Source organism: Etheostoma spectabile, unplaced genomic scaffold (genome assembly GCF_008692095.1).
Source record: "Etheostoma spectabile isolate EspeVRDwgs_2016 unplaced genomic scaffold, UIUC_Espe_1.0 scaffold00004146, whole genome shotgun sequence".
Lineage (NCBI taxonomy): Eukaryota > Metazoa > Chordata > Actinopteri > Perciformes > Percidae > Etheostoma > Etheostoma spectabile.
This window is the reverse complement of record NW_022603113.1, coordinates 1-23840: the sequence shown is the minus strand read 5'-3', so window position 1 is coordinate 23840 and position 23840 is coordinate 1. Positions and strand designations below refer to the sequence as shown.

At 41.7% G+C, this 23840-nt stretch overlaps 1 long non-coding RNA gene and 1 pseudogene across 1 annotated transcript; both read left to right on the top strand.

The window, feature by feature from the left end:
* The first annotated feature begins 3150 nt into the window (after positions 1–3150).
* Positions 3151–17916, top strand: LOC116676963 (uncharacterized). Its single transcript, XR_004328863.1, has 4 exons — positions 3151–3207; positions 4599–4600; positions 5400–5409; positions 17905–17916. It is a non-coding gene; the product is annotated as an uncharacterized LOC116676963 (long non-coding RNA).
* Positions 17917–17924: 8 nt separating this feature from the next.
* On the top strand, positions 17925–23835 carry LOC116676962 (histone-lysine N-methyltransferase 2D-like; annotated as a pseudogene).
* Positions 23836–23840: the final 5 nt, after the last annotated feature.

The following is a 23840-nucleotide window of genomic DNA, read 5'->3' as shown; positions in this document are numbered from 1 at the left end:
TCTCTTGTACTCTGCAGCCTCTCGCGCCCACAGAGAGTGGGTGACCTGGCATGAGCACTCCTACAGACAGCAGTGCTTCCTACAGCCAGACCAGGGGCAGTATGTAGTGCTTAGATCTCAGGCCACCTTTAGGCTGACTCTAAAGGGTCTACCTTATCAATATCATCACCCCATTCAAATGTATATGCACATTTGATATGACCTTTGATGTATATGCACCACTCATCTCAAAAAATGAAAGGTGATTACTTCCTGTCACAGTGCTGATCAGTGAAAAGTTCACGAGTATAGCCACCAAATCAATAAATTGGGAGTGATGCATGCTGTGTCTTTTTTCACTTGGCCACACCAGCAATTATCCTTAGCTTTCAAAGGTCAGTCGATAATTGTAATAATTAATTTAAAGAAAGGATTTAGAGAGTTTGGAAGCTTCTGTTCATGAAAATAGTTGGTCATATTTTTAACAACAAAAAATAGAAAAATGTTTGGCCAAAATAGGTTAACTAAATGTGCATACATATGAAAATCTCTTCATTATAAGTAACATTTTAACAAAAGTGAGTGTACTTTAAGTGAATCAGCACAGGGAAGTTTAGGGATTTGAATAATTTTATTTTTGAATAACTTTAGGGCCAAACTGAATAATATACACTATATTATAAGAATTGGACTTAGTTGACTTGAGTTGACTTTCCAAATTTATGAATTCATTAATCTTGGGGTGGTTTTTGAAAGAATGAAAAAGAACTTGCATGAAAAGTCAAAAAAGGCAACACTCATGGGATATATGCTTATTTGTCCTGTTTTTTGAAGATACTCTACAGCCATAAAAGCTATCTGCTGGCACTTCTAAAGCCATACAAAAATCAAAATGGAAAATTGAAAACTATTGCAGGGAATTAAGTGCCGGACTATTTCTTCTGTCTTGGTGTTTCCATGATGTTGCCAGGCAACCAACAAGTGGAGACTCTCAAAGATGTTAACGCACTTGTCCAGAAAGGTGAAATAAAGGAAGAAAAAGGTGAAAGAGATAGCACATTACCTGCAATAAAAACCTCAAATTGAGGTTTTTACACAATTTTTGCACGGATTACACAAACAGATATAACATAAGTGAGCTGCCAGGCTGGTTTTGTTAAATATGTACAGAGCCAGGTCAGCCGTTTCCAGTCTACATAGCCTACTAAGCTAAAATATGCTAGCTGCCGGCTGTAGCTTCAAATTATCGTACAGACATGGAAGTTGTCTTCTCATCTAACGCTCAGGACAAAAGCAAATAAGCATAGTTTCTAAATGGTCAACTTTTCCATTGATATTTCAGAACTAACCTGCAGATTTCATGTAAGTATTTACTCTAACTTGGGAATCTAACAGTGCCAACAAGTTGACAATCACAACAGTCATATGGAGGTCAGATTTTAAACTGCTGCTGCAGCATTGCATCGGGATTGTGCACAAAGAGTAGCCTACACCAACTCCTTAAAATGACCACCCCAAGTAACAACCTGCAAACACACAGATGTGCAGTTCATCTGGGAAAGCACGCATTTAGACTGTTGGTTCACTGACACTTTAAGCACCAGGGCATGATCTGGTACCCAATTTGACAGCTCAGAAATCTACAAGAAATCCAAATTGTATATCCAGGGTGATAAATTCTTAGGGTGCTCAGAGTGTGCAGTGGGCATTGGGTAATGTTAGAGGACGAAGCCAAATCAAACTAATTGACCCAGTCCACAGAACAATTGAAAATAGCTCATCTCGAGGCTGTAACTTTTTATGACCTATTATCCACATAGCCAGAGGGTGCATTAAATATCTTGCTGGCAATAACAAACCTCAGATTGAAGCATTGTTCATTTTCAGATGGGATCTCAAAGTATGACCTCTAAATCCAAGATATCGGAAATGTTTAAAGATTTGTCGAAAAATATTACAGGTAGCTGCTCAGGTGGAAAAACTGGAAACTTGGCTTTGTTTTTTAGCGATGGTTAAGTACAAGTAAGGCTGTGTGTCTGCTAGCACCAGCATCAACACCAGTGTGATGTGGGAACATGTAAACCTGCAAATATTTACAGCTGAACTGTTCCACTCCAGTGATGTATTTTTAGGTCCCCTTGAGCTCCTAAAAGCCACAAGCACACTTGTTTTCCATTAACTCGAAACTGAAAAAAAAAAATCCATGATTTAATGATTTCAATCAACAGATTTGCTTAAATGTTTAGTGTTGATAGATCACATTGGGATAGCCTTTATCTGGGGATAATACCTGATATTGGGAATGAATCCAATAATCAGACAATAGCATAACTCCCAGCTTGGCCATCAACCAGCTGCTGATTGAGTCTTTATCCTGGTGGTGGGGAATGCTGTGGATGGATGTTGGCATCAGCACATTAAGGTTAATAAAGACCACAGAGATCCATTTTTGGCGCCTCTGTACGTAAGTAAAACAAGCCTATTGCCTTTTGAAAGTCTTAGAGGGTGCAATTATTGAATGAGTAAAGAAGAAAGAATGAGAATTAAGGTGCAATATGTAATACTGACAGCTAGTGTTTAAATAGTTACTGCAGTACAAATTCAAATACTGGAGAGAGTCATCTCCCCCGCCCCTTTCTCCCCAGACTCGAAGTTCATGTTGGCTGCCAGGCTGAGACCGCAGCATTCACAACAATGTTGCTAGACGCTGTCTCACATACAGTATATTACTTCACAGCACAGCGGAGTAGCTAATGATAGATGCTGGCTAATTGACAGTCATAAAAAACCCATGCTCATGCCGAGCTATGTTCCCAACTAACAGACGCACTTCCTTGGCTTAGAATTACAGATAACAAATGTGTTTGTTGTGGTATAATCTTAGCCTAATAAATTGAATGGAGATTAACTGTAGATGGGCTAAAAGAGTCCCTTAGTTATTGAGCACCATTTTAAAGGTTCAGGGACATACCATGTATTAATTAGTGAAGGGTATCGGTGTGCTTTGATCTGCTGTTCAGGCTTTCTGTGATTGTATTTGTAATGCGTAACATAAATTAGGATCATGCAGATTATTTAAATTGGGGAAGTAAAAAATGCATTTAATTATGAATCATATTTTCCAATATTGCGGTAGGATCAAGGACATTGTCAGTGGCAGGCTAAGGCGCTAATGGGACTGAGTACCCAAGGCCCTCATGTGAGGAGGGCCCAAAATGATGCTAGAATGTATAGCTGTGAATGAAGGGAGGGGCCCATAGAAAATGCTTTTCTACAGGGCCCAGAATTTTATGCTACACCGCTGTAAGGCGCTATTGCTGCTTTTCATACAGGAAATACAATCAAGAAAGAGGGGTCATGTTCGCAGGATACATTAATTAGGACCAGTGGAAAGCAGGTTCAAAGATGTCCTTGAAAATGGGGCTTCCATAAATTGAAGGAACACACATTTACATTTTTGAAAAGCACCGGACTACTTAGAAAATTATAATGAAATTAAATAAATAGATAATGAGTAATTACCAGTAGGAAGCAGTATTGTAATGCATAGGATGCCAACTGCCGTAAAACCCAAAAGAAATGAAGAAGAAGAAGAAGAAAAAGAAGAAGAAGAAGAAGAAGGACCATATGGTTCCTGTGGGATTTCTAGTTTTGAGATTTTGTTAATTTCTTTTTAGCAATGGTTCTTTACCTTTTTCGGGTTACGACTGGTGACTAAAGTTCCTTTCATTAATCAGTTAATAAATAGGCTAATAATGAATCAATGATTTGTCAACTAAAATAAACTGTTGAATTTCAACAAAAATAAATGATAAAATACTGAACGGAAGGGTTTCCTTTAGGTGGGGACAGTAAACACTTTATAGTAACCGTCATTAATAAATGGTAATTAATAGTTAATTACACTAGTTATTTCACTGTAAACAATGAAATATGATTTATTGTGTTACGAATGATTAGTAATGGTATAATTGATTTTTTTTAGTTTAGTGTAATATAAATAATGACTTTATAAATAAATATATACACATCTGCTGCATCTCCTAAAGGACCATCAAGCAGTCTTACACATGGATAGAAACCTGCACACACACATCTTCTTGGCCCATATGGTAAGGTCAATCTGATCAGTGAAGGCCACATACACATGGGTGCAGTGGGACTATTTGTCTCTTATGGAGTGCAGCACGTTTGCCACCTGCTGTGTAATCTTCTGTGAAACTTTGTATTACGATGGCCATTGGCCGATATTATCGTCTTTATGCCTTACCCGTGAGAACGGCACAACCCGGTTGTTACAGGCTGTCACATTGTTAGTGTCATTAGGGCTCCACGATAATACCAAAAAGTGTGGTGATTTTACTAGTTATGATTGATAACAGTGGATAGACTGTTTATATGAGAAAATGTGTGTGGAATTGTTTGTGGGGAGCAGTAAACTAGGGCTGTTTTTTTTTTTTTTTATTCTCCTTTGTTCACTCATTCACCTATATAGTGGACACTCAATAGTTTAGTCAACAGTGAACATTTATTGACACTTTGGACATTTACTTTACTCGTTTTGTGTCATCACTGACAAATATAGTTTCAGTCACAACTGTTATTTTGGTACCAGAAAGGAGTGTACATTGTATGGACACTACTTTTTTTAGTTCCATTGCTGAAAGTTTGAGGGATTTCTGAGAACAGCAACACGCAGAGAGCGGAAGCTGAGGGACAATTTTTGCCTGACACTGATCCTTGGGAAATCTCTGACAGTGCTGTATTTGTAGATGTTCAAAAGTATGACATTGGAAATTTTATAATTAACAGAGCCTGTCATTGTTGTACAGATCAATAGGTAAGTGCCCTTACAGCACAGATTTGAAAGTGCCAGGTTTGAAATGAGCATTGCCCCAAATTGGAGAGAACTGGGACAGTTATTCCTAAAACCTTTTGTACATAGCCAAACCAACCAAACCTGAACCCCAATCTGACAAGTTGTTTGGAGTGTAAGTATTTAAAGGCAGAGCAGATGTTAATCTCTTAAAAGCCACACTGGAGTCCTCTGCTCTCACTGCTGGTAAACTCTCCTTTAAAAAGGCTGATATGCACACACACAGAATATACACAGAAGTTAAGTCATTGTTCTGGTTAAATTTACATGCAAAATAGCAACATAGGTAGAAATGTGTGTGAACAAGTGAATGTATCTTGCCTAAATGAGGTGAACTCACTCCAGCTGTGTCTTGACTTTATCTCTGAAGTTCTCCAGCTGTTCCTCACCACACCTAATCATTTACTCTTCACACAGAGGAGGGAAGGGGAGCAAGCAAGAATGACAGAGAAAGTAGTGAAAGTGCAGCTTTCCCAAAATGTTAATGTTTATCAATTATGTTTCGAATTCAGTGCAAGTGCAGTGTATGTGAAATGTGCTAAAGAAAACATGTGGTGGCTCCCTCTTCTCTGTATCCTGATTGTTGTTGCCTGTACATTTCTGCCTCTGGCAACAACACTCAAAGGCGTAGGTGGACTGACCATCATGATGGGCCAACTGGGACCTGAAGGCCAGCAGTGGGCCAAGAGAGACCTATGCCTTTCCCCATAGAGAGAGAAACAGACAGAGAGAGAGAGAGAGAGAGAGAGAGAGAGAGAGAGAGAGAGAGAGAGAGAGAGAGAGAGAGTGGGAAGTAGGGGTGTTGAGTTCATCGCTGGTCCGTGGTTCTCCCCTTCAATTATTGTTTAGATTCTGTAAATAGAAAAGTATGTATGACTAATGAATATGATACAATAGTCAACTGGGAAATCAAAGTTGTTCTGTAAAAATCAGAGGAAAAGGCCATATGAAACAGAACAGAACTGCCACTAACCAATGGGTTTACAGTGATCGCGGTGCAACAGGTAATTATCTTAATCTGATTAATAATTCAGTTTATCATAGAAATGCAAGTTTTACTGATAACATTTACAATGGGTTAATTCTATTCAAGTGTCCCAGTAAGTCAGGACCCTGAAACTGAAGCAGCTGAATGTAATTCAGCCATCAATCATTTCATTATTTACACGTGCTTTTCCTGCTGTGACCTATCAAAATATCTTCTATGAAAAAAATGCACAAATTATTGCTGTCATCAAATTCCTATTTCAATAAAACTACTGTCTTTTGGACCATTATTACATTCACAAAGCCAGATGTCTTCAGTTTCTATTAAACGCAACCTAAGTTTGTGTGGACCTTCAGACTTTAGAGACTTTGACCCCAACTGGATTTTGGAATTTTGGCAGCCTGCCTGGTCTCTTATTCTGTTTGCCTCTGCTGACTGCCTGTTTATCACCTGTATCCTGCCTTTTGACTGCTAAAATATTATTTTCTTTTACTACTCCTACCTACTGACTCAGCTTCTGGGTCTCACTACAGAATTGATACACAGATACCTGATTCCTTTTAAGGCTGCAGAATTGCCCAAAGTAGTGAGAGTAATGTGGTTTAGTCTAAGAATTCAAAGTGCATTGCTTTTCATCCATTCATCGATGTGATTTAGACACTGACAGTCCTCCTACACCTTGTCCACCAATTACCCTCAATGTGTTCCAGCTTTTTCCAGTCACCTGATCCTCCACCTGTCTGCATACTTGTACCTCATTACCCCATCAGCATAAACTTTACCTGCCCAATAATTCTAGTCATTTTCTGATTGTCTATTGGGGAATTGTATCTATCTGCCTGTTTTTGAACCCAGCCAGTTTTTGGACTATTGGCTGTCTGCCTGGTGCCTTCTGGTCTTGTATACCTCCGCTGACTGCCTACCTGTTGTTGACCTATATATTTTGCATTTTGACTACCAAAGCCTGTTTTTGTACTACTACTAATCTTAACTGTTATTGCCTCTAGATCTCAATCCAGATCTGTTACAGTGATAATCTAAATGTCATGGCTACAAAATGAAGATGTTTAGGGGGCACAGCATGGAAGTCATGCCAACAAGAGTAATGTAGTTTAGTATTATAATTTACTGCTGTGATTTCAGACACTGTCCACCGTTTCCAGTCACCTGAACCTGAACCTCGTTACCCCATTAGTCTACACTTTATATACCTGTGAAGTAATTCTAGTTATTTTTCCATATTGCATTCTTTTTTCTGTACCTGCCTGTATAAGTGACTGCTAAGTTTTGGACTTTTGGCTGCCTGCCTAATCCCTTCTGGTCTAGTTTGCCTTTACTGCCTACCTGTTGCTGACATCTATCTATCTATCTATCTATCTATCTATCTATCTATCTATCTATCTATCTATCTATCTATCTAAGCCTGCTTTTGTACTTCTGCTCCTACATGCTGATTTTGCTTCGGGGTCTCAATCCAGAGCTCCTACACTGATAGCCTAAATTGTGAGGCAGCAAAATGTAGGGCAGAGAGCATAGAAACCATGCCAACAACAGCAAGAGTAATGTAGTCCAGTTGAGTCTACAAATACTGGTACACTGATTTTCATCCATCCATACACCAATTCACTTCTCATCTGGGTCCTGGTCGGGGTGACAGCAGGCTAAGCAAACAAGCATGATACTATAAAACCAATTTGGGCGAAGGGTTCACTTTTGTTTGAGGTATTTTTCCACCACAATTGGTTTGGCTACGTGTGATTTGCATCCAAGTAGGAGCTCATAAAGCGCACTGGAGGATAGTATTATATCCTTCTTGTTTTACTGCAGGCTGTTAAGGTTAAATACAAAATAAGCCAAACTCACCAAAATGTTAAATTTCACATTCAAATTCAATGTTTCTACCGTGTGAGTGGCAGAGTGTGGAGGTTACTGCAGGTCTGTTGAAATCAACCCTTCTGAATACGAATTTGTAGAGCTTGCCTGTTCACAAAGCATCAGTATTCAGAGAGCAAAAGACAGCAATTTGAAAAATTGCAGCTGTACATCTTCCACGTCATGTATAATGTGAATGAATGTCTCATACCGCAGCACATTTAGTCAAAAAAGCAAGTCTGAGGCCACAAGTGTGCCCCATGCTGCTTGTTTGGGCTTTGTGTCTAAATAGGAAAATATCAACTATGGGTGGACTGTCCTCCTGAGAGAGCCCCACCATGGTATTGAATTGAGCAATCTGTTCTTGCCCCACTGTTGTCCTTACAAAGCCAAGAATCTCTCACTTAAATGTTGTATGGACCAAAGTGGGCCGGCTGTTTGAACTGGATCCATATCTAAATACTTTATCAAGTGTTTTTGCGAAATCCAAAGTTATGAATTGGTAGATCTCTCCTTTTTCGGAGGGATTGGCTGGAAAAGGTAATTGTCACACTAGGGGATCTGTATCTTGATGACATATTGAAGTCCTTTGAGGATGTGGTACAGCAATTTTGAATCAATAGGTCTTAATTTTTTTTATATGTGCACTCTGCCATCTGTTAGTGGTGATTTTGATCCAGTTCTTCAGCCACGAAGGCACCAGAATGTTTAGATTAGGTGTTGAAAGATGGAAAAGGTCATAAGGCTTCTGGGGGATGGAGCCTGGACAGCCCTAAAGAAAACATGGGTAAAAGGATCTGAGTATTCCACTGGATGATGAGGAGTGCAACAGAATCTGTAGGAATATTAAAACTATGTCACGGATCAGTTCAAGATTATGCATCGGTTGGTAATTGTTCTGAAAGATACACCAAATTGTTGGAAAGGTAAGACATTACATGGAAAGATGGCCAATCCTATGGTCCTGTGATAAGGTCCAGGAATTTTGGAGCAGGATACATGAAAACCTATGTTGGATTGCAGGGACCCAGGTTTCATTCAACCCAAGATTATTTGTTCTGGGAGATTGGTCAATCTTAGGCAGGATGGATAAGCGCATAAGAAGCTGGGTCCAGACTACTTTAATGATAGACAGACAGATTATTTAAAAGGATGGAGGAAGGAAGGGGTGCTGTCAATCCAGGGTGGTGGCGTTTGAAAAAATATCACATAAAAGCTTTGCCAGATAGGATGTCTACACTAGAAAATGGAGAAAGTACCTGAGCTTTCTGGAGGACTCTTAGTAAGATTTGTGCTAGGGAGAGATGTGTATTAAGGGTTTATGGTGATGTCATTCATTCATATGTTTATTTGGTTAACAGTTTATTGTCTATCTTGTTGTATGGTCTTGAATATTGTTGTTACTGTGTCATCTTTTCTTCTTTATCTGGGTGGGTGGGGATGGTGGGTGGTGGAGGGGTATGTTTATGTTGCAAATTGTAGTTTTGTATGTTGCTTGAAAATAAAAAATATTAATCACAAAAATTATGAATGGACTGCCCACTTTCATCTATTTAAAAAAAATCTTAAATTGTAATTTGGCTTCAACTAATAGGCTTTTGAGCTGCATCAGCTTGTATATAAATTCCATTTCTGTGTTTTTGAGTGCCAAGGCAGGTGTTATCTGTGTTCCACAGCACCATCCCAACAAGAAAGCATGATCTCAGAACCAGGTGGTTCCTGATGATCAAATACTCACCTGCTGTGTGGAAAACAACATAATAATTTCATCTCTGTTGCCCCTTTGCTCTCAAATACTCGAGAGTGGATTAGATCTAAAGCAGCACTAAATGAAATCCTCAGACTGCTGTGTTATCAAAACACCCAGGAGGAACAGACGTGTTAAATTCTGTAAGCTGTATCATTATGCTTAACAACCATTTAAAGAAATATTCTCACATCCTGGTAGTTTTGATCTAATGAATGTTTTGAATGTGGAAAAATACAACAGATATTTTATAAATTAAAGCCCATTTCTGAAAGCTGCAGAGAATAGAAATATTGCCACTATTATAATCAATCAATCAATCAATCAAATACCATATGTACTGTATATATACAGTGGGGCTTGAAAGTTTTGGCACCCCAGGTAAAAATTTGTATTAATGTGCATAAAGAAGCGAAGAAAAGATGAAAAAATCTCCAAATTGCTTCAAATGACAGATTAGACATTTCTATGAAATGTCACAAAAAGTTAGATTTTATTTCCATCATTCAAAATAACAGAAAACAAATAAATGGCATGTGCAAAGGTTTGGGCACCCTGCAGAGTTTATAGCATGCCCCGCCCCCTTTGGAAAGCTGAGACCTGAGAGCGTCATGGATTGTTCTCAATCATCGTCTGGAAAGACCAGGTGATGTTGATCTTAAGGTTTTAAATGCCCAGACTCATCTGACCTTGCCCCAACAATCAGCACCATGGCTTCTTCTAAGCAGCTGTCTAGAAAACTGAAAATGAAAATAGTTGACATTCACAATGCAGGAGAAGGCTATAAGAAGATAGCAAAGCATTTTAAAATGCCAATATCCTCTGTTTGGAATGTAATTAAGAAATGGCAGTCATCAGGAACAGTGGAAGTTAAAGCAAGATCTGGAAGACCAAGAAAAATATCAGACAGAACAGCTCGCAGGATTGTGAGAAAAGCAAGTCCAAACCCATGTTTGACTGCACAATCATCAAGAAAGACCTGGCAGACACTGGAGTGGTGCTACACCACTCCACTACAAAGAGATACTTGTACAAATATGGTCTTCATGGAAGATTCATCAGAAGAAAACCTCTTCTATGTCCTCACCACAAAAATCAGCGTTTGAAGTTTGCAAATGAACATTTCGATAAGTCTGATGCATTGTGGAAACAAGTTCTGTGGACCGATGAGGTTAAAATAGAATTTTTTGGATGGAATGAGCAAAGGTACGTTTGGAGAAGAAAGGGCACAGAATTTAAAGAAAAGGTTGTATTGCAACCAGTGGCACAGGGAATATTTCACGAATAGAAGGAAAAATGGAATCAATAAAATCTCACCAACTTTTGGATGCTAACTTGATGCCATCTGTGAAAAAGCTGCAGTTAAAGAGAGGATGGCTTCTACAAATGAATAATGATCCTAAACACACCTCAAAATTCACATTGGTTTACATCAAAAGGTGTAAACTGAAGGTTTTGCCATGGCCTTCACAATCTCCTGACCTCAACATAATTGAAAATCTTTGGATAGACCTTAAAAGAGCAGTGCGTGACAAACAGACCAGAAATCTCAAAGAACTGGAAGACTTTTGGAAGGAAGAATGAGAAACGTTACCTCAAACAAGAATGTGAAAGACTCTTGGCTGGCTACAAGAAGCGTTTCCAAGCTGTGATGCTTGCCAAAGGGGGCAGTACGAGGTATTAACTCTGCAGGGTGCCCAAACTTTTGCAGATGCCATTTTTTTGTTTTCTGTTAGTTTGAAAGTGTAAATGACGGAAATAAAATTTAACTTTTTGTTAAACGTTATACTAATGTCTAATCTGTCACTTGATGTCTTTTGGAGATTTTTCCATCTTTTCTTGGCTTCTTTCTGCACATTAATATAAATTTTTACCTGGGGCGCCCAAACTTTCGAGCCCCACTGTGTATTTATATATATATATATATATATATATATATATATATATATATATATATATATATATATATATATATTATTGTTGTTGTAAAGCTATTGAACATCCCCTACACCTACTGTACTCTCAGTATACTCTCATCCCCTCCTGATATACTGGAGGTTGCTGATGCTCAATGTCAAGACAAAATGACTTATAATTTCATTTATCCCCCAGAGCCTGCAGCACTTTAATAAGCTACTGGTGTGAAATAAAAGCCCTACAAAGTTTGCATAGATTTTTTCATAAATATATTGTAAATCAGCTGATGCTAGTCATGGTTGTACATTGTATCTTGTTGTTTTAAACAGTTTCTACTTATGTTTTATTTATCTTTTTGTGTGATCATTAATAACAAGGGACAATGGTGAACAGTTATATACATTGTAAAGTGACCATGGAATGTTTGATAATATGGAATATAAATGAAGCTAAATGCATGATGGAATTATATTAAGTAATTTATTTATTAAATTTAATTTATAGTGCAGATGTATGGATAGGCTAGCATTGAAGCTATTTTTCCATGGGTCCACACATTCATTCTTTCTTTATTTAGTCATGCATATGATAAAAGTAGGTTTTTCTGTCTCTTGTTCATTCTAGATTATTATGTCCTGTTTATTTCTCTTTACAGCACTTTAATGCTTTGTGCGACTTTCCCTGGTACAAATATTTTAAAGTTATGTCCTGTAAGGCTCCTATAATTCATTATACAAGTCCATAAAGGCTGCTGCAATACATTCCTCCAATGCTCTAATATTCCACGAATGCTTCTCATCCTCTTTAAGGCTATTTGTCATTGTCAACTAGCCCATACTCTCTCTCTCTCTCACACTCACACACACACACACACACACACACACACACACCACACACACACACACACACACACACACACACACACACACACACACACACACACACACACACACACACACACCACACACACATCTTGTAGTGGGTGTGAGAGTGAATGTTGGGTCTGTGAATTCTGCAGGTTAGGTCCATTGCTGAAGTGGCATGACTATGATTACAATTAATCATTGTTGGACTATAAATAAAAGAGAGATGCACAAGTATTTCAGTCAGTGCACAGGAAATAATTCACTTTAGTTTGACTGCAACAGCAGTCAGGTGTCTCTCTGAACAGGAAGGGGTAGAAAATGTGACTCAAGGACACTTCAACAGCAGCAGGGATTATTTGAAACTGATGGGATACACAGCGGGGCTGTCGCTACCACAGCAGCCACGCCATCCCTCCACTATCCAGCCTATATCCAGGTGAAGCCTCTGTTTAGTGGATGTGGATGTGGATGTGGATACCTGCTCTTTCCAACACTCTATCTATCAATCTATCTATCTATCTATCTATGCATTTGTATTTTCTTTCTCTTGCTCTGCTAAACACACAGACAAAGACACACAGGTCTCTCTGTCCCACTGGGTGCTTTCTAAGTCACCCTCTGACCTGCTGCAGAGACTGGGTGTCTTGGAGCAGCTGTTTCAGCTCCAGACTTAGCTGACTCCTTCAGGAGAACAACTTATGTTGGGAACCGCTCACCGATCTGTTGCCAGCTGTCCGACAACAGAGCCTGGTAGTGGTAAAGCTCACGACTTTACCCATGCATGTAACACTCAAAAGCAGCAAGCCAGGGTTACCTTTTTTTTGTTGTCACCTGAACCAGTATGGGCAATATGCCAGTTTGGGCTACTTACATTTTACTTTTTGTTTATCTTTCACATTTCCCTTCTCTGATATTTACTTCTCAAATAATAATGCCAGTCTAGCTTGACACCCGTTCCAAACATTTTCTTGCAGAAACATCACCATCTTCCTGACAATGCTATTCAAAACAGAAGTAGCTTGCGCCTGCAGGATAAAGGCATTACTTTCCTTAAATGATTCACACAGCCAAGAGCTGGACAGCAGCGCTGTAACATGTCAAGCATTATAGACATTTACTGTTTCAGCGCCCTAAGCAAGCTGTTGTCAGGGGGACACAATTTCTAGCAGCAGCTCCTTGTTGCCACACTGCCGTCAACAAATCAAAATAATTCAGGTTAGGCTTGCTTCCAAAAATATTATAATACAAACATTTAAAAGATTATTAAAGAATCAATAAGTAATAATAATGATTCAGTAATTTACATGTGTGGGTGTGGGTGGGGCGTGGGGGTGGGGGTGGGAACAAGAAAGGTCTAGAAAAAAGTCAGAAAAAAAGTTTCTGAACCAAAACATGTTTCTTCTGCTTATATCTTGTTAATCTTCTTACAACGCCTTAAGGGAGTCTTGTCCCCCACATTGAGAAACAATGATTAATTGTAATTTATGGTAGGCCTACGACTAAAAGAGAGAGGGGCCTAAAGTTATGGATTATTTAATTGCACATCAGTAGTTTTATATTCCAAGCAGCTGTTTAAGTAGCGTAGTAATTGATTATGTGGGTAAAAAAATAAAAGCAGTGACCTGGTTTGGGTTATAAAACAAGTTGGCAGGATCGAGAGCTGCCTGCACTGACCAAGGCTGTGGCTGCCAGCTGTAGAATGGCAACAGTAGGCTATGTGTGGTGTGTTAACCCTAAAAAACAGCAAATGTGCATTTTGTCTGAAGTCTATGTAAATCAGTATTTCATGAACAGCGCTATATATAGCTCAAACGTAGCCAATGGCTTGTTTTTCTAAAAACAAGACCAACAAAAACAGCGAGGTCTTGCATCGTGGCTCTCCACAGTTGGTTCAATATCAAAGCCTGGACCTGTTCTAATAGCGGCAGGCGGCCGGTCGTGTGGGGAAGACGGCAAGGTCGTCTGGGTTATGGAGCGAATCCTGTGTGGAGATGCAGCAGTTTTGGCTCTCTCTGCTGTTGGTTTTTTGTTGTCAGGCGGGTCCATCTGGCGGGCAACAGAAGGATTGCTCATGTGGAGAGACGTTAAACTGTACATTTTCTTGTTGTAGCGCTCACTTTCATCAGTTATGCCATGAATCCCTTGAGCCGTCTCATGACATACTTTCTCACCGTCGTCAGTCCGGATGAGCGGAAATATTAATATCCAAAGCTCAAACTCATAGACCGTTCTATGCTCAAACTTTATAGCCTAGCTAGGCTACTAACTTCCGGTCAGGTAGTAGGAGGGAAAAACTTTTTTTTTCACTTAACGTAAACGTTAGCTGCAAAAAGCCTACGATAGTTGGCAGAGAGGGCAGTTTTAAGGTTTAAACATATAGCCTATATTCACTTATATAATAGCCATAATACGACATGATAATTCATTTCATTTGTATTAACTTAACACCGTTTATTTACCACTACGTAGCGTTACCTCAGTGTGTATGAACGAAAATGCCCACCCGCGGTGTTCATCAGTTCTCCCGGAGTGCGTGGAACTCAAGCCCCCGGCCGGTCACTGAAGAATAGCGCGTCGTTAAATATTCATCCTCCGTTCCCGGTGGCACACTTTTCCTTTCTACTGACCAACCCTGCTGCTCTCACCCCCCCCCAGCAGCAGCAACAGAGGTGAGAAACTGTGTTAAGATGTAGGCCTGTGATGTAAACGGGATTTGTTGTAGTTGTTGGTGTTTTGTTTTTTTTCTTCCTTTTTGACCGATACGGGATGGGGAAACGTGATTACGAAGCTCTAGTGTGGGTGTGCCGGAGGAAAGGTAGGTCTTGGGTGCTCTCTCACACTCTGCTACTTCCCCCTTTGATCCACACAACAACGTTTACTTGCACTTCACTCCTGCAAGATGCATATTATCTTGGAGTGAGACTACCTAATGTTCTCCTTTCAATCACAAGACTAGGCCTAAAAAACCATGAACATTATTGTAAAATGCTTAGGTATTGCTTTGTGTTGTGTGCACACTTGCTGCAGGTCTTTAAAGTACCTTATCCAACCAACTTCAAACTATTAATGCTGCTGGTCTCCTAGATAGCAGCAGATTGCTCTCTCTCTCTCTCTCTCTCTCTCTCTCTCCTGCTCTCTCTCTCTCTCTCTCTGTGTGTGTTGTAAAGTGCCAAAGATGGTCTATTGCTCCCCTCAGGACCTGAATGCTTTTGATGAGCCTCATCAAGTCCACTTCTGTTATAAGTCAGCTTTTCTCTCTCGGGCATGTATCCTAGTTCCTCTGTGTTGTGTCTGCTCTACAAATGCTATCAAAAGATGGAGGACCGCCTGACAGCAGCGATTGCTTTGGGAGATGGAGGCTGGCTGCTACTCAGAGCTTTTCACGTTTGATAGAGTCTTTTCATTCTGCTTCAAAGGCAGATGTACGGTTAGAGACAAACCGTGGGAAAACCAGGAAAAAAATGCTCTTTTATCATGCTCTCCGACTATTTAATGCCACATGTGCACCACTCAAAGGCACAACTGCATAAAACACATGCACACACATACACTATATGTGCTCTTTGCTGGTTGGTATTGAACAGATTGACTTGGACACCAAGACCAAAAGATCAGGATCTGGCAACCCAACACCTATACCCTGTGACAGGACAGATCTGGCAATCCAACCCCTTCCTTCTAGAAGGGGAATCATTTGTTTGATGGCACTAATAATCAAAGCCCTGATACTGATCCTTCACTGGCTGTGTGTGTGCGTGTTCGAGAGAGTCATATCTCTGTTATTGATACCCAGAGCAAGACGTCACATCTACAATACAAGTGGGTGTTTCCTGCCTCTGCTCCTTAGCCTGCTGTTACGTATGTGAGATACTGTCAGTTGGTGGCTGCCTGCACTTGTCATATGATGTTTTTTAATATAATATTGACAAGAATGTTGCATCTCTTACCCTTGCTCATACACACACCTGACAGACAGTATGTTACTCTGAAAAAATCAGGAGAAGATTTAATGTCAGATAGCGTAAAGTGAGTACTCGTCTCTCACGTATAAGTGTACATGCAACACAATAACTGTACAGAAAAAAGAGGTTGTTAATTATTACATTTTTGTGGAGTTGATGACATCTTACTGTCATTCAGTCTTATCCTGTCGTCTCTCTCTCTCTCTCTCTCTCTCTCTCTCTCTCTCTCTCTCTCTCTCTCTCTCTCTTTCTCTTGCTCTCTACCTTTTGTATTATTTATGCCCCGCCCCCTCAGTTGCCCAGAGCTCTCGAGTTTCACCTGTAGAGCCAGATGACAAATTAAGACTCCTTCTACAACCGCCACAAGAAACTCCTCAATTGCACTCCGACACATACACTAATGCAAAAGAACACAAGTACACACAAACAGGCAACCCATCTGCCCTTCTCTGTTTCTTACACACACACGCACACACAGCACATACACAGCACAGACACACTAGTTGTCACACACTCTGAGGAGGGCATGCGTGAACAGAGTGCTGTGTTGAGTGAGGGAATGTGTTGTAGTGAGCAACAGAGGACAGAGTAGGTCAAAGAAAGAAGCTCAGTGTACCCCAAAGACTTTGTCCTGGAGGGGTTTTTTTCTGTTTTTTTAACTCCTGAAGGAGAGCTCTATTGCAAGGATACAACAAATTTGAAGACTGCAGAGATTGTGGCGACCACCACACTTGCTCTTCTGCAGTGTTTGCGATTGAATGCAGAGGTGACTATTATGGAAAGCTTGAATGAGTTTGGTGACACTGCCACAAGAGTTTTACTACAGCTCTACAAGAGAAAGACTTAACCATAGACAGACTAGAGCTTGAGCTGGAGTAACAGCTGCATGTATTGTTTGTGTGTTTTTAATGTTTGTATTCATTTTGGCAGAAAGCATATGCTGCAGGGATCATACTGTTTGGAAATTAGTAAAACCAACACAGAATAACATTGTTTTTGTAAGAGTTTGTAGTGAGGTTGAGTGGCGCAAAACAGTTACAGTAATGCTTTGTATATAAGCAGAATTAGATTTATAGAAGTTGTTTGGAGTTCTGATTCCTGTTGAACTAAAAAAAACACTAAAATAGATTTTAACACCGTTCCTGAATGTGGTGGTGATATGAAGATCAAAGTTTACATAGCTACTTGGTTTCATTGTGTGTATGCAAGTATTTGTGTACATATATTGTGTCTATGTATGTGTGAGGTGAAGATTGCTGACATTATACATTTATGTTTGGACAGGAGCCTTCATGGGGACCAGATTTGCCCATTGTAGAACGGCTTTGGCCAGGTGGACCTGTCCTCAAACGGAACCTGCACATAGTGCCGGTGCAAAGTCAACTAGGTATATCTGAAATCAAGATTTTTTTTTAAAGGTCAGAATACTGATCATATTTTCTTACCATATTACATTTTTTCTTTTTAAACATGAAATACAGTATTACATTCCATACAGTGTGCATCTAATATTTGTGTTTGTGTGTTTCAAGGTTTACAGCATTGCATCCTGAAGAGAGGGCATGATGTTTTCTTAGCCACTTTTGAAAATGCCTAAGAAAGACGCCAAGAAGGACGCAAAGAAGGGCGGAAAACCGGAACCAGAGAAAAGAAAGAGGAGGAAAAGAAAGGGAAGGATGACAAAAAAGGAGGAAAAGAAGAAAAGAAACCCAGCAAGGATGATAAGAAAGGTGGAAAGGATGATAAGAAAGGCGGGAAAGATGATAAGAAAGGGGGAAAGAAGGGAAAGGATGATGGAAAGAAAGGAAAAGACAAAGGGAAAGGTAAGAAAGTGGAGCCCGAGGAGGATGAGGACGAGCTCCTGAGTGATGAGGAAGAGGACGAAGAATTCAGTGAAGAAGAGTCAGAGGAGGAAGACTCAGAGGATGACAGGAGAGGGAAGGGGCGAGGAGGCAAGGCGACTAAGGGAAAGAAAGGGGGGAAATCTAGACATGGGGACTCAGATGATGAGGATGAGGAGGATGAGGATGAGGAGGATGAAGACTATGAAGAGGATGGTGGCAAATCCAAAAAGAAATCTAAAGATGGCCACCACCATAAAGGAGGGAAATCTGATGCGGATGCAAAGAAAAAAGGTAAAAAACGAGAGGAAGCTCCACAGCTTCCAATAAAGGAAATCCCAAAGAAAGGTCTGAAGAACATGTCTAGGATGTTCATGAAGTTTTCTGGCTTCAAGAGGCGCAGGAACAGCAGGAAGAAGCTGAAAAGTACATCACGTTTGTTCTTGGGATTGGGGAGGAGGAAAAAACCGCATTGCTAAGAAGAAACGCCGCAAGTCCATGCTGAAGAACACCTCTCGATTCATGATGAGGTTCAAGCGCAGCAAAAATAATAAAAAAGAGAAGGAGGCCAAAGAGAAGATGGAGAAAAATGGTGGAAATAAGCCAACCTACATGCTGCTTCGTCTGGGAGGAGGAAACAAATCAAATAAAAAGAAAGGGGGATTCTTCAAAAACTTGTTTGGAAAAAAGAACGGTGACGGGCCTCCTGACGACTTCAAGAACACAAGTGTGCTGCTGGGTAAGGTTGCAGCGGCAACTAACTGGTTGACCAAGCGCTTCCTGTCCACTAAAATGCGAGAAAATGTAGGACACCATGGCTGGGACGGACATAGACATAACCGACAAGCCAGCTCCAGAGGTCGCCTAAATGGTTACTATAACAATGGTTATGAGAATGGGGAGGAAGCTTATGGATACGACCAGCAACATTCAGGCATCCACAAAGCTTATGGAGGCTACGACGATGGCTATGGTGGTTATGGAGATGTGGCAACTGTAGTATATGAAAGCCACGATCAGTATGGTTACTATGGCAATGGAGCAGGGGTTGCAGACTATCAAGACTTAGGTTACTATGAGGATGAAGGACTCTTTTATCCAAATGCAGAATATTATGATGTAGGTCCTCATGATGACGGCATGGGGGACTACTATAACCCTTATTCTGCCCCAGGCTACTCTAACAACCAGGAAGCTGTTTACTATGATGACCAACAACAACAAGCAATAGCAATGTATGGTGACGAGGGTCAGGGCTACTATGCACAAATGGGTGACGATGGATTCCTTGACCCTCAAGCTCAAGGTTATTTTGATGTAAATGGTCAAGGAGTTTACTACGGTAATGGACATGGGGGTTTCTATGACAACGGACAGGCAAGTTATTATGAGGACCCTTATGCAGCAACTTGGGAATACAAGGGGGATTTCCACCAGACAATCAATTTAGTTATAGTGATACAGGCATGCCTTATCAAGACTACAGCTCCAGCAGGCCATCGGATTTCTACCAGGAGACCAGCAGGTCTTTGGCTTTGGAGGGCAAGGGATGGATCAGCTACAGGGCCTGTATGGGGACCAGAATCCAGACCAATATGATCAATATGGGGATGATACCGGTGGAATTCAGGGAGAGGAGATGACATTTAGAGTTCCGAGACCTCAAGTGCGCCTATTTGGGAAAGAGCGTCTAGATGTGCCATTGCCCCCTCCACCTACTTTGCCACCTGATCCAGAATTTGAAGACATGTCAGAAATCCAGTATGAAGACCAGTATCCACTTGCACCAGGTCATCTTGGTGACATGATGTCAATACAGCAGCAAATGCAAATGTCACCACAACAACAAATGATGATGTCTCCTCAAGAACAAATGATGTTTTCTCAACAACAAACTATGTTGTCCCCTCAAGAACAAATGATTATGACCCCACAGATAATGTCACCACAGCAACAAATGATGTCACCACAGCAACAAATGATGTCACCACAGCAGCAGATGATGTTACAACAAGAACACTATATGTCTGCCCAAATGATGCCATCACAGATGATGTCACCACAGCAACAAATGATGTTGCCACAGCAACAGATGATGCCCCAACAAATGATGTCACCACAAGAGCAGATGATGTCACAACAAATGATGTCACCCCAAGAGCAGATGTCACCACAGCAACATATGATGCCCAAGCAAATGATGTCACCACAGGAGCAGATGATGTCACGACAAATGATGTCACCACAAGAGCAGATGATGTCACAACAAATGATGTTACCTCAAGAGCAGATGATGTTGCCGCAGCAACGTATGATGTCTCCACAAATGACTTCCCCGCAGGTGATTTGAGCTCTGTTATGTTATTGATGTTGTACAACCATACCCTTAAATGCTAGAGGGTGCAGAAAGCCAACTTTGCCAAATTTCAAACTGATTTTGTTTTGTTGAAACGTTTAGCTGGTTGCTTGAAACAACCAATGCTTAACAATGGTAGTAAACAATGAAATATGTTTTTCTGTGCTGTTTTTACGTTGTTTATCAATGTTTGGGTGAAGTAGGGGGGTTTGGGAGTGTGATAACACAGCGTTTTTTCCATAATACTGGTTTTGCCGCAACTGACAATGCCATTATCTGCTAACATTAGGTGCTTCTTCCTCACTTTACAATTACAGTGAGATGCATTCTTAATATGTAGTGCAGGAAGTAATTTATTTGTAGAGCAGATGGGACAGTTTTCAGAACCAGTTTTCCACAAGGTGGATGGTTGTATTTTTATTGAATACCAATAATTTTCACCAAATGTATTAGTCCCTTTGTTTGTTTGTTTTTTTAAATTATATATTGTTGTTTTGTTTTTCTTGTAGCAGATGATGGCAGACCCGATGATGATGTCACAATCACAGGGTTATGGCCCAGTGATCCCTACTCAACGGCCATGATTATTAAGCAAGCAAATCTGTCCCCCCTTCCTGGGCGGCGCATGCAACCCTCTCCAACTCCATCCCGCCGCTCTGTCATCATGCCCTCCCCACAGATGCAGCGCCAACCCTCTACCATGGCTTCTCCAGCACCTTCTCTATGCTTCCACAGAGATTCAGCCCCTCCCCACAACCATCCATGAGGAGTGGGTTCATCGGTTCCCAGAGACCCCCCTCTGTAATGTCGAGACAACTCCCACCGCCTTCCTCCCCCATGGCCTCCCCCATCGCCCGTCGTAGAATGCAACCTCAGAGATCACCTTCTCCGTGGCTCGAGGACCCTCACCCCCTCACTCTCCCCGTGCCTCCATGATTCTGCGAAGTCCTCCACCTTCACCAAGGGCATCAGTGAGACAACGTTCTCCCACCTTCCTCACCCCGGGCTTCTATGATGAGGCGAAGTCCCCAACCTCACCTGCTCCAGCCTCCAGCCCGTTTGGAGGGAGGACGATGCATGGTCCAACCTCCCCTCGTCATGCATCTCCCCCTCACTCTCCAAAGATCAGTAGAAGACCATCTCCCTCTCTCCCCATCTCGTCCGCAGTTTGTCTCCTGCAGGTCCCGGCAGTCCCAATCATCTCCTACCCTATCTCGTCGCTCAACTCGGCTGCTCAGGGACCCCACACCACTGGCCCGGCCTAGGATGAGGGGAAATGTTCCCTTAGGTACTGTCAGGCCCTCACCTATGGGTCTCAGAGGGCGCCCCGTGCCCCCACCCACCCAGAATGTGCGTCCATTCCGTCCCTCCTCCATACAAAGTAATAGGTCTTCTGTTCTCACAGTGGACTCCTCCCTCCTCTCCTCCCCTTTTCATTCCCCTCACATGGTCCACCGTGCCTCTGGGAGGAGAGAATCTGGTCGATTTCGTCCTCGCCTGTGGCTCGAGGACGTCCAATAGCTCACCAGTCTATAAGAAGGATGCCTCCTCCTCCTCTCCACAGCCTCCCTTAAACACATGTCATATCCTGCATCCCCACGCTTTGGCCAAGACCCAACCCAAGTAGTAGATGTGGAATATGAACATTATGCTCCTTCATCCCCTGTGTTTTCTGGTGCAATGCGAAACCAGGTAATTCGGGATGGTCCTATGTTCCCTCACTGCAGAGACCAATGTCACTTATGAGCAGCCCATGGGCCCTTCATCTCCCATGTTGTCTCGGGCTCTGCAGAATCAAGCTATACAGGATGCATCTATGCTTCTCCTTTACAGAGACCAATGTCCTCTTATGAACAGCCTATGGCCCTTCCTCTCCCATGTTATCTCGGGCTCTGCAGAATCAGGCTATACAAGATGCATCTTACGCTTATCTTTACAAAGGCCAATGTCCCTTATGAACAGCCTATGGCCCTTCATCTCCCATGTTGTCTCGGGCTTTGCAGAATCAGGCTATACAAGATGCATCTTACGCTTCTCCTTTACAAAGGCCAATGTCCCCTTATGAACAGCCTATGGCCCTTCATCTCCCATGGTTGTCTCGGGCTTTGCAGAATCAGGCTATACAAGATGCATCTTACGCTCTCCTTTACAAAGGCCAATGTCCTCTTATGAGCAGCCGATGCACCCTTCTTCCCCAATGCTATCCGGAGCGCTTCAAAACCAGGCAGTGAGAGAAGCTTCCTATGCATCTCCTCTTCAAAGGCCTCAGTCCCCATATGACCAATCTGTACCTTCATCTCCAATGCTATCTGGAGCCATGAGACATAGTCAGGCACTAAGAGGTGTGGCTTCTTATCAGACTCCACAACTCCATTCACCATAGGACCAACTATCGTTACACCATATGATTATATCTCTGAGCCTGGTCCATCACCACTGCTTCATGATGCCCTACAAAAACAGGTCTAATTTGCAGTATGTGTCATCTTTAAGATCCCCTATGATGCAACGTCGTAACCCTTATTCACCAGCTGGGCCTCAGCTCCATAATGCTCTTAACAGAACCCAAATCTCCGCAAGCATCTTATCAGACACCTATGCAACTCAGACGGTCCCCATATGGACCCCACCACCCTCCTCACCAATGTTAGGAAGTGCTCTGCCAATCTCACAGTTGGCGCAGGCATCCTACCGGCTGCCAGATGGAACCTTAGTGTCACCATATGCACATACACCGTCCTCTCCATGCTCGGCCATGCCTTGCAAACCAACAAGTTCGGGGCGCCCTCGTACACTTTGCCTGATGGATCAGTATCATGGTAGGTAAACGGTTACAATAACGATACAAGCCATGTGTATTTTTGTCTACTAATGGAACAAAATTGTTTATTACAGTTGTAATCTCCTGTGTTACCCCACAGGACCACGTATCCCCCAGAAGCCCCATGTCGCCTAACCTTTCCAGAGCTCTTCAAAACCAGAATGTCAAGGACTGCTTCATATACTCTTCCTGATGGCACCATTATAGACCCGAGGCAGCAGGTAACCCATGCCTGTTGTTGTATTCCTTTCTTCTCTCTCCCTAATATTGCTAACCATGAATTAGTTAAAGCTAAGGATTTTCTCTCTCTGCTGTCTCTGCTCATTCAGCAAGCCATTTCCCCAAACCTGGCTAAGGCCCTAAGCACCCAGCTCTGCGTGCAGCATCTCATTCCCTCCAGATGGTACCATTGTGATTGACCCTAAGAAACGAAGTCCCAAAACTTACAGCAGCACTTCAGAACCTTACCTGAAAAGTGCAGCTTACACCCTGCCCGATGGTACTATCATCATTGATCCCACGGACACTGTCTCTCCAAACCTCTCCAGGCACTACAAAACTCTGCACTGCGCGGGATGCCTCCTTCACACTACCGAAAGGGGTTCAGGACCCAAA